This window comes from Chenopodium album, chromosome 8 (genome assembly GCF_948465745.1).
Source record: "Chenopodium album chromosome 8, dcCheAlbu1.1, whole genome shotgun sequence".
Taxonomy (NCBI): domain Eukaryota; kingdom Viridiplantae; phylum Streptophyta; class Magnoliopsida; order Caryophyllales; family Amaranthaceae; genus Chenopodium; species Chenopodium album.
Genome location: NC_137841.1, coordinates 69,439,610 through 69,450,632, shown reverse-complemented (window position 1 = coordinate 69,450,632; position 11,023 = coordinate 69,439,610).

Here is an 11,023-nt window from a genome sequence, read left to right as displayed (position 1 = left end):
GATGCTTTGTGCTTTGGGATTTCCACCAATCTAGGATGTCCATCCCCAACCTCGAATCTTCGTCCAAGCCTTTCATGAAGTCGTAGTTTAAGTACATTTGCAACTCCGAAACATCGCTTTGTGTTCGCCTTGATGATGATCCACTACCTGAAAACTTAGATAACATGTTAGCAGCTTGGGCCGCCAAACTTTTGCCCGTTTTACTTACGCTTTTGGATGTTTGAGAAGGGGCAAAATGAGTGACGGTTCCATATTTAGATTCATAAACTCTATATAACTCAAAAAATTTATCTTTCACATGATTTTTATATTGTTCGACACCATCACCGAGTTGCATGCATTCATAGTAAATATCAATTAGCATAAATGTGCCATCATACTTTGATCTAGGATCTAAAATAGAAGCAAACATATAAACCATAGGAAGCTTAGTGTAATATTTACGCCATTTAGCCTCCATTTGTGGAACATAATCATTGTAATCTTGTTGTGATCGATGTTCATAAAGAAGTTGAGCAAATAAACATGCATTTTGAAGGAAAGAATGAATGCAAGGAACATAAACAGAAGAAAAACAGTGAGTCATACTATATAATAATTGTAAAAATTGCATATATTTTTCACAATTATCCCAATCGGAGTCTGCTATCATGAATTGTGGATACTTATTATTGTAAAACAATGAAAATGGAACTCTATACGAAAGTGCCTGACTCAACATGTCATAGGTGGAGTTCCACCTAGTTGGACAATCCGTTTTAATTCTAATAGGCTTTATCTTATTTTGCTTAAGATATCGCCTCCATTCCTGATACCTACTGCTAGAAGACATAATAGACAAAACAGCATTTCGAATTTTGGAATAGTATGGACCAATTGCTTCTTGTCCATCCTTAACACACAAGTTTAAAACATGACAAATGCATCTAATATGTAATGCATCTCCATCCATTATGACATTATGCAAGTTTGGTTTAATTAGATTAGCACTAGCTGTCATGGATGTTGCATTATCAAACGTCATGGACATGATTTTGTCCCTAAGACAATATTCATCAAGAGCACTCATAATACAATTAGAAATATTAAAGGCCGTATGGGGGTATTCAAGCAATTTGAAATAAATAATACGTTTTTGCAATAACCATTCACTATCAACCCAATGACAAGTAACACACAAATAATGTAAACCATAACCACCATCCCATGCATCAGAAGTTATAGAAACTCTTGAAGTAAGAGTTTTAAGTTCTTCAATTAATTTCATTTTGTATTCTAAGTAAGTTTTCATGGCAGCTGTTTTAACGGTTTTTCGGGAGATTTTTTTGTGTTGGGGTTGTAGTGCTCGTTTAATGTAATTGTTAAACGGATCACTTTCAGCAAAAAGAAAAGGTTGTTCGGCTTGGACTATCATTCTCCCAAGTTCATCCCTATCCCTCTCATAATTGTAAGTGAAGCCATAAGGATGGAATTGAGAAATTTTTGGTTGAGTTGGGTCAGTACTAGGGGCACCACATTTTTCACTGTGTCGGTTTAGGTGCCCCGTACCGCCTTTGGCTGGAGCCGAATAAATATTACCACAAGTTTTACACTTGGCTTTTTCACCATCTCTACTTAACAAGAAATATTGCCAACATTTACTCTTTCGGTTTTTCAAAAGGGTCATTTCTTCTTCGGTGTACCATTCAATGAATGGGTTATCAGATGGGGGAATAGTATTTTGGACGGATGGGTCACTAGAGCCGGCAGGTTGTGTGTTGCTTGCTTGAGTTGTCTGATAGTTAAATTCAAAAGGCATATCATGTGCGGAGGCATAATAAGGTGGAGATTGGGTGCTTTGCCATGGTTGGAATGTCCCTTGTTGATCTAATCCGGTGGGAAAACCGGTAGAAAACCCGGGGTGGGTGGGATTGGCCATTGTAGGGATTTGCATAGTAGGGATTTGCATTGTAGGGGGGGGCATAGAAGAGTCTTCCAATGGTCGTTTAGATTTGGCTTTTTTAGAGGAGGATTGGTTCGGGTTTGATGCCATGATTAATTAAGATTATTAACTAATAAATAATAATTAACAACAATATTAACAATTATAACAAATTAACAATTATAAGTTTATAACACTAACAAAGTAACAAATTATAACAAATTATAACAATTAACAAGTATAAGTAAGTTTTTTTTCTAAATTATTACTTAATTAGTAAGTTAATAAATTTTCAAAAATAATTATAATAATAGTAGATTATCTAAATCAATGAGATCCCAGGTAGGTTATGGTTAGGATCGACGTTGTCCAGAGCCCAAATCCCGCCTTAGACAGATTTCAACAATCCAAATAACCCACAATTAAAATAGAAAGTAGTTTTTATGTAATTAAGTAGTTCCAAGTATACAACAACAATAATAATAATAATAATAATAATAATAATAATAATAATAATAATAATAATAATAATAATAATAATAATAATAATAATAATAATAACAATAATAATAACAATAACAATAACAATAACAATAACAAATTAAAATAAAGTTGAGTTAGATCTTACAATGACGCTTCAATGCTTTCCCAAATTTATAATTTCTCGAATTTATAATTTCCCGAAATTATAATCTCCCGAATGTAAATATAACAATTTTTTTTTTTTTTTGGTAGTAGACTAATAATATTAAAAATGTAAAATTTATAATAGAATAAGAGATTAAGAAATATTAAGAGATTATAATTTATAAATTATAATATATGAGAATAAGAGAGTAAGAGAATGAGATGAGAAGATGAGTATTGAGTTGTGGAAAGAATTGGAAGTTGAGGGTGGTATTTATAGGTGAAAATAGAGCCGTTTATAGCCGTTTATAGCCGTTTATGGCCGTTGGAGGGAAAAAACAAGAGCAGCGCCAGTTAGCCGTTAGCCCGCGGGCCGTGCCTGCGGGCCGTGCCTGTGGGCCGTGCCTGCGGGCCGTGCCTGCGGGCTATTGGCCGGGCTCGTGCCGTGCCGGGCCACTTTTTGGGTTTTTTTCACCGCAGCCCGCACGAGGCACGAGGGGCGTGCCATCGTGCCGGGCCGGGCCTGCCGTCGGGCCGGGCCGTGCCGGGCCATCCTCGTGCCGTGCCCGGGCCGCCCGCGTGCTGACCCGGCCCATGCCCAGCTCTATACGGACATGCTTCACTTTCTTCTTGCTAGTGCCACCTGGAGTTTTTTTTTTTATTATTATTTTTTTTTTTTAAATTATATATATTTAAAAAAAAAAAAAAAAAAAAAAAAGAAAAAGGTTGTCTTTATTTGTTAGGGTTCTTTTGTCCCATTGCTGAATTATAATGCTAGGGTATCCTAAATCATCGTACTTAAATTAGACAACCTTTATTTTTAAAAACTTTCCGGTTTATAATATTTGTAAATCGGATCTTCAGCAAGCATTTTGAGAGTGAGATTTAAAATGGTAAATGAATATGGAGTATATAATTAGTCTAGATAATTTTAGCACTGATAAGAGGAGTTTATTGGGTACGAGTAGTATAAACTTATTTATAGTTAATGTATTCATTTATTTCTCTCTTTTAATCTCTATATGTTAAAATGTGTGTCAAAAAGATTGATTGCAAGCCTTGTAATTTTTACAAGTACTTTAAATGGATAACGGAAACAAAACATATTTTAACATGGATCATAGCTTTATCATTATTGTTTCTCTATTTTTACTAATCTCTTTCAATTTACACCAATTTTTTTGTTATTTGTAATTTGCATTTAAAAAAAAAATAGTTTTATCATTATTGTTTCTCTATTTTTACTAATCCTTTCAATTTACACCAATTTTTTTTGTTATTTGTAACTCCCACAACCAATTGTAAATATACTCATTATTAACTTCATTTGTGCCTTACATTATATCCATTCCCATGTACTATAGAGTATTTACTACGTACATGTTTTTCTAAAACTACGGGTAAATACAACTGCTATAAAGTTTTTAAAATAGATACTTCCTCCGTTCTTTATTACTTGACCCACTTTGACTTTTACACTATTCACCACCTCTCCTTTGATCGTCTTTTGTGAATAATATGTAAAAAAAAATATATTCATGTATGATCTTTTTGGATTCGTCTCAATAAGTACTATCATAATATATAACATTTATAATTTTTACTTATGGAGAATTTAAGTTATTGATCGTTAAAATTTTGAATTGGCAAGCGTGATAAAAGAAACAGGTCAAGTAAAAAAGAATAGAGGAAGTATGATAAATATTAAAAGTTTTTTTTTTCCTACCATTTTTGACACATGACCCACGTTATTTTATAACTTCATTCTTTTCTCATCATTTTTGCCCCACTTTACCTTATTTTATTAATATTTTTTACAACATGACATCACTATACATTATTATATTATTCTTTTCAAAACATTTATTCCACAATTTCTATTACTTTAAACATTCCTCAATTTATATTACTTTACTCGCTCGTATTATTCTTCCTTATACAAGTAACATTTAACTTTTTTTTTTCTCTTGCCTTCCAATCATTAAAAATAAATGTAATCATTACACCGAAATGGATTGAGTATATGGTATGAATAAGTATGATGTGTCTAACAACATTTACAAATGATGTATTGACTTAAGGTTTTTTTTAAAAAAAATTATTATTAAATTTAATGTTAAGAAGGGGATAAAAGTTATAGGGTAAATAAGATGACATGTGACATTGTCAAGAAGATGATTTGTATTTTTAAATACTAAATATAGATAGATAGATAGATATGTCGAATTGGTAAGAATAAAAGTAACCCGACCCACAAAGAAATCGGGTTGGTTACTCCTTTTTACTAACCCAATGACCACCTTTCCGTAATTTAATTTACTTAAAGTTGTAACAAAAATGTATGTCAGTATTCATGAGTAAGTAAACAACATTTTTACCGATCTTGAAATAAGAACAAATAAGAACAAACCAACTCATAAAGTTGAAATACTTAAGCCTTAATGTGTTTCACTTGGTTACATAACATAAACATCTTAATAAAACTACTATATTGGAAATCTAGAAATATCATTAACGCAACGTAATTTAAAATTTAAAAAACCCAAGCCCTAAAATACATACTTCGTAGAAAGAGTATTGATAAACTATCAATAAAAATTTGATAAATTTCTCGGGAAACCAAAATCATAATTTCGAAATCCGTTTGGCTAGATTGAATACATCTACTCAAAATATTGGCATGTATAGATGTCGGCAGGTACTTCTACAATCATTATAATTAGAGCTGTCAATTTGGGTAAATGGGTCGGGTTTGAGTCGGGTTTGTGTGGGTCGGGTCATCTCGGGTCGGGTCAATACGGGTTAATGTTAGGACCTATGTGGGTCGGGTTCGGGTTGGGTCATGCTTGAGTCGGGTCACGTGGGGTCATATATCTTTTCGGGTTCGGGTCGGGTTTAGGTCGGGTCAATAAAAGGTCGGGTTACATTCGGGTCGGGTGAAAAACAAGTCGGGTTAAATTCGGGTTTTTACGGGTTTGAATGAGTTAGGGTCGTGTTCGGGTTCGAGTCGGGTTCGGTTCAAGTCAATTATTTTCGGTTTATAATCAGGTCGGGTCATTATCGGGTTTGAGTCGGGTTCGGTTCAAGTCAATAATTTGCGGGTCATAATCAAGTCGGGTCATTATCGGGTTTGAGTCGGGCTCTATTCAAGTCAATAATTTGTGGGTTATAATTAAGTCGGGTCATTCTCGGGTTCGGGTCGGGTTCGGTTCAAGTCAAAAACTTGCGGGATATAATCTGGTCATTTCCAAGTCGGGTCATTCTTGGGTTCAAGTCGGGTTTAGTTAATAATTTGCGGGTTACAATCAAGTTGGGTCATTTAAACTTGTCTGGTCATTCTCGAGTTCAAATTGGTAAGTCAATAATTTGCGGGTTATAATCATGTCGGGTCATTTCCAAGTCGGTCTCGAGTGTGGTTCAAGTCAAAAATTTTCGAGTTATAATTAGATTGGTCCTTTTCAAGTCTTTTTATTCTCGTATTATAATAATCAAGTCGGGTCATGTTCGTATTCGGGTATCAAATATTGGATTAATAGGGTTTAAGTTTGATATCAGGTCGGTCATATTGGGTCCAGTTACATTTTTTTTAATTTTTTTTAATTTATTTAAAACTCCAAATTAAATTACGTAATTTAAAAAATTTCCAAAAAAAAAAAAATTAAATAGACATGTGAATAATAAAATTTGAATTCCCTTTAAAAAAATAATAATAATAAAAAAGGCCACTTTTGTTTTTTTTTTTTTATTTTTTATTTTTTTGTTTAATTTTTTTTTTCTTTGGCTGCTGTCCAGTTTAGTTTTTCTTTGACGAGGATTATGTAAGAGATAAGTCAAGTAAGATGAGAAAGGCCACTTTTGTTTTATAATTGGAATCCATGTTAATAAATTGAAAAAAAGCCTGAAACTCAATAGTCAATACGGAGTACTCTTTTTATCCTAAAAATTCGAAAATCCTAAAATTCGGGTTAGTAATAGGTCGAGTTTAAATTCGGGTCGGGTCAATAACAAGTCGGGTTGAATTAACAAGTCGAGTTGATTTCGGGTCGGGTTTGTAACAGGTCGGGTTTAAATTCGAGTCGGGTAAGGAACGGGTCGGGTTGAACTCGGGTCGGGTTAGTAACAGGTCGGGTTGAATTCGGGTTTTGACGGGTTAAATCGGGTTTGGGTCATTCTCGGGTTCGAGTCGGGTTCGGTTCAGGTCAATAATTTACGGGTCACATTCGGGTCGGGTCCTCTTTAGGTCGGTTCATGGTCGGGTTCGGGTCTCAAATACTCGGGTCAACTCGGGTCTAGGGTTGGTTTCAGGTCGGGTTAGGTCGGGTTCGGGTCACCATTTTTTTCGAGTTCAGACGGGTTAGGGTTAGGGTCGGGTTAGGGTCGGTATTTCGGGTCGGGTCAACTTTTGACAGCTCTAATTATAATGTACGTAGTATGATGTTTTAGATTAATTATAAGACTTTTTTTTTTTTTTGAAAGCATATTAATTATAAGACATACATTACTCAAAATTAATTTTTTTTATATGAAATTACTTGTAACTTTGTATATCCTTCACTTTTGTTTTTCTTAAAAGTAATTAATTTGATAACTATATTACATTATTAATCAATCCAAATCAAATTAGAACTCTTAATGAGATGGTACTAAAGGACGGAACACATCACATTATGAGCAATTTATTGTCAAACTAAACCAAACATGCATGTATGGCTCAAATTATTAAAGTGTGTACCTCTCCAATTTACATTTGAAAATAAGCTATAAATCATAAAAAGACCATTTCCTTATTACGAATTGATTTAGACATGTTGAATAGTTGAAGATATAGGTATGTAAAAGTATCTTATCCAAAGTTGAAAACTGATTGCAGAATAGTATTGTATGTATGAATTATTAATATGTACTACGTATCTTACTAACTTTGTATGGAAATTTAAAGTTAGTATAAGTTTGCGAAGTAAACTTTTTATGATCAAATTACATGTTTTAGAAGATGGTTTCTTGTGAGAGGGCCGGAGTTGAGGTTCTTTACAAATTAAAGAAAGGTTGTTGATACTTTTGGGAATCTCACGAAACTTATTGGATTGTTGAAGTTGTCATAGTCAATTACGAAAGCAAAAATAGAAATCTTAAAGCATAGTACAACTATATTCGTGTACGTATCACTAATAAACTAAACAAGACCCATCGAAAAACATAGTGGAAAGTTGTATGGCTTGATATATAAAAAGTACATAGGATAGAGATTGCTAACTACAAAGTAAAAGTATTATAAATTACAACTTCTATAACAAAACGTACGCTCTTCTATGGAAAAAGCTCCAAAAACAAGGCATCATAAAATTCTAATGGTAGACAATTCTTAAACGGAAGAATTACATATATAGTATACAAATATATAACATAATACGGAATATTAATTTTAAAATAACTCTCTCTGCTTTTTAAAGCGTTTTATCGGTAGTTTTGACACTATTTATATAACCTTCTTTGACCAATAGTTACAAATTATATATGAGAAAAAAATATACGAGTAGTTTTGTGAGTACGCAGGGCCTGTTCTCATTGACTGAACTTAGCTGAACTGAACTGAATATTTTATAAGAGAAGGAAATTTGGAGCTGAACTGAACTGAACTGAGCTGAGCTGAGCTGAACTGAATTTCAACGTAAAAGAACATGCCCGTACTTGTTAAAATCGTCTCAATGAGTATTAACATTAAACTGTAAAGTATAATTTTTAATTATAGATAATTAAAGATATTATTAGCCAAAATTTTACATCATTATATAAAATATAATCTACTTTCACTGTCCTATAAGATATAATATACGGAGTATTATGAGTTTATGACCATTGAGTTCTCGTTATTCTATAAGATATAATATAATCATATGAAATTTTGCTTGATTTATCTCATTATATATTTTATTAATATTACTTTTTTATAATATTTACGTGTAGGAAAATAAAAATACAAACATTTTAATATGTAACTTGTACACATATTAATGTAACGAATTGCTAATGCTTACGAAGTATATTTTATTTTTTATTGAACAAATGGCAACAAATAAACAAATGCGTCCTACTTGGCTACTTGCTGACCTATGCCTCTGCCATGTGTCTTTTACTATTTACGCACTATAGGATATCATAAACAGTGGATTTGACTCCAATTTTTTTTTTGTTTTCCCCTTTATTTCAAGTATTGTGGGAAAAACAAAATCGGAGAATTTATTAATTCCAAGCAAATCAAAATAGTGATAGAAATTTCCACTTATAGTATGAAATTAAATTTCACTGAGTAAAGTTATGTTAGTTTCTCTAAATCTATGGTTATTTATTATTATTATTATTATTATTATTATTATAGATGTTGTATGACTATAAGGGGTTATTCATATTTATTGAACAGACTGGAAGTGAAATCAAAATTTCATGAGAGAAAGAAATAAGAAGCTGAAGAGAATTGATTGGAGTTGAATTAAAATTAAGCTGAAATGAACAGGCCCTTAATATTCTTCTTTATGTCAAAAAAAAATTCTATAGAGTTGTCGACCACGAATTCACGATCAATTCTATGCTAGGTCAATTTTTGAAATTTAATTGACTAAGAATTGTCAAAATTTTACAAAACATGAAAATTTAAGCAAATCCTTAATCGATGTATGTTTGGGGTTTGTTTACCTTATTTTCACTTATTTCAGATGTAATAAGTTCAAATCAGTTCAAATAAGTTTTAGAAAAAATAAGTTCTAATAATGGTATTCAATTACAAATTATAACTAAAATAAGTTTTAAAAAGTTCTGATAAGTTCAAATAAGTAAAAAAATCAAGTGAATAGAACACAACAATAAAAAAATGTTTCGTAGTTGTTTGAAATGATTGATGTTTGAAACGTATGCATATCCTCTTGATTAGATAATGACCTTTTAGCGAGCACACTTAATAATACATCTTACTCTTATGAATTGTGAAGTTATTGTCATAAATGTATAATTAGTCGTTGTGGTCGTGTGGAGATGAGGATGTATAAGCGTTTTCAAGGTGAGGGGAAAAACCGGAGAAGGAAATGACAAATGGGGAAGGGCGAGTGTTCAAGGGTTTTGATGAGGGGATAAATGTGGGAGGTATCTATATTCTATAGTATGTACATTACTCGTATTATTTATTTTGACATGCGTCACTTGTATTAAACCTCTAATTCTAGAATATTTTTTAAAAAATCTGTTCAATACTTGAACTTGAACCAACAAACAGGTGAACCTCGCCCTCAAGTGTTTTTAGGAGGGTGCGTCTCTTATTCCCAAAGCCCTAAGGAGAAAAAGAACTATACCAATTGATTAATTGAGGCAACACCGACCTTAGGTGCTAGCTAGCTAGCCAATTCAATTAAACCAACGTTTAAAACATACTCTTAATTTGGCCTATAAAAACTACCAAATTTTATTACTTCCTCTATTACATATTATGTGCAACATTTATCAAAAAGGGAAACTACACATTATGTCCAACAAATTTTTTCTTTACTTTTTTTATAAGGCTTTTAAAAATGAAATTACTATAAGACTCCCTGTTTACCTTACTACAAAAAAGGCCTTAGAGAACTGTTATAATAGGCCTTATAGAACGCCTTAGAGGCGTTCTTCTGCTAAGCGATGTGTAAAGTTTACAGAACGGGTGCAAGAGGCGTTCTATATGCAAGAGAAGAGAACGGTTACAAGAGGCGTTCTATATCCAAGAGATAACCGTTCTCTAGCCTATTTTATATGTTTATATAAAATGAATAAAAGAGAACGGTTAGCTAAGATAACCGTTCTCTTTGTCAATTTTTCTTTTTTAAAAAAATTATTAATTTTGCATCACAAAGGTTTCATATAGAGCTAATAGCACTAGTTTACTTACTAATTTAAATTAATTAGATTACTTAATATTGATAATTAAAAACCCCTTCTCTCCCCTACCACCACCATCATTGACCACCACCATCATCGCCGACTACCCATGAGAACACTTCGACACCAAACCACCAACACCAGTTCGAAACCAGACCACCGACGCCAAATCAAAACTAGACCATCGACACCAGACCACCAACACCAGTTCTAAAGCTAGGGATTTCGCAGGTACGGTTTCCCGTTTTCGTGGTGGATTTCGCTACTGGTGGAGGGTTTCGGAATAGTTTTATTATGAACTGAGCTGAACTTATTAGAGCCGAACTGAACTAAATATTTTACGAGAGAAGGATATTAAGATAAGAACTGAACTTATTAACTATTTTTACTATTCCTCTTAAAATTCCATGTCTGAAGAAGCAAATCAATTAATCAAATACGAAGGGAATAACTTTTCTTTAATACAAAAATAACAAATAAGATCATATTCTTTCGAGCTTTGTGGGCAGAACAGGACAAATTTCAGCAGAGCATAATAGGTGTCAACAAAACAACAGATTGAATTAGTAAAATAAA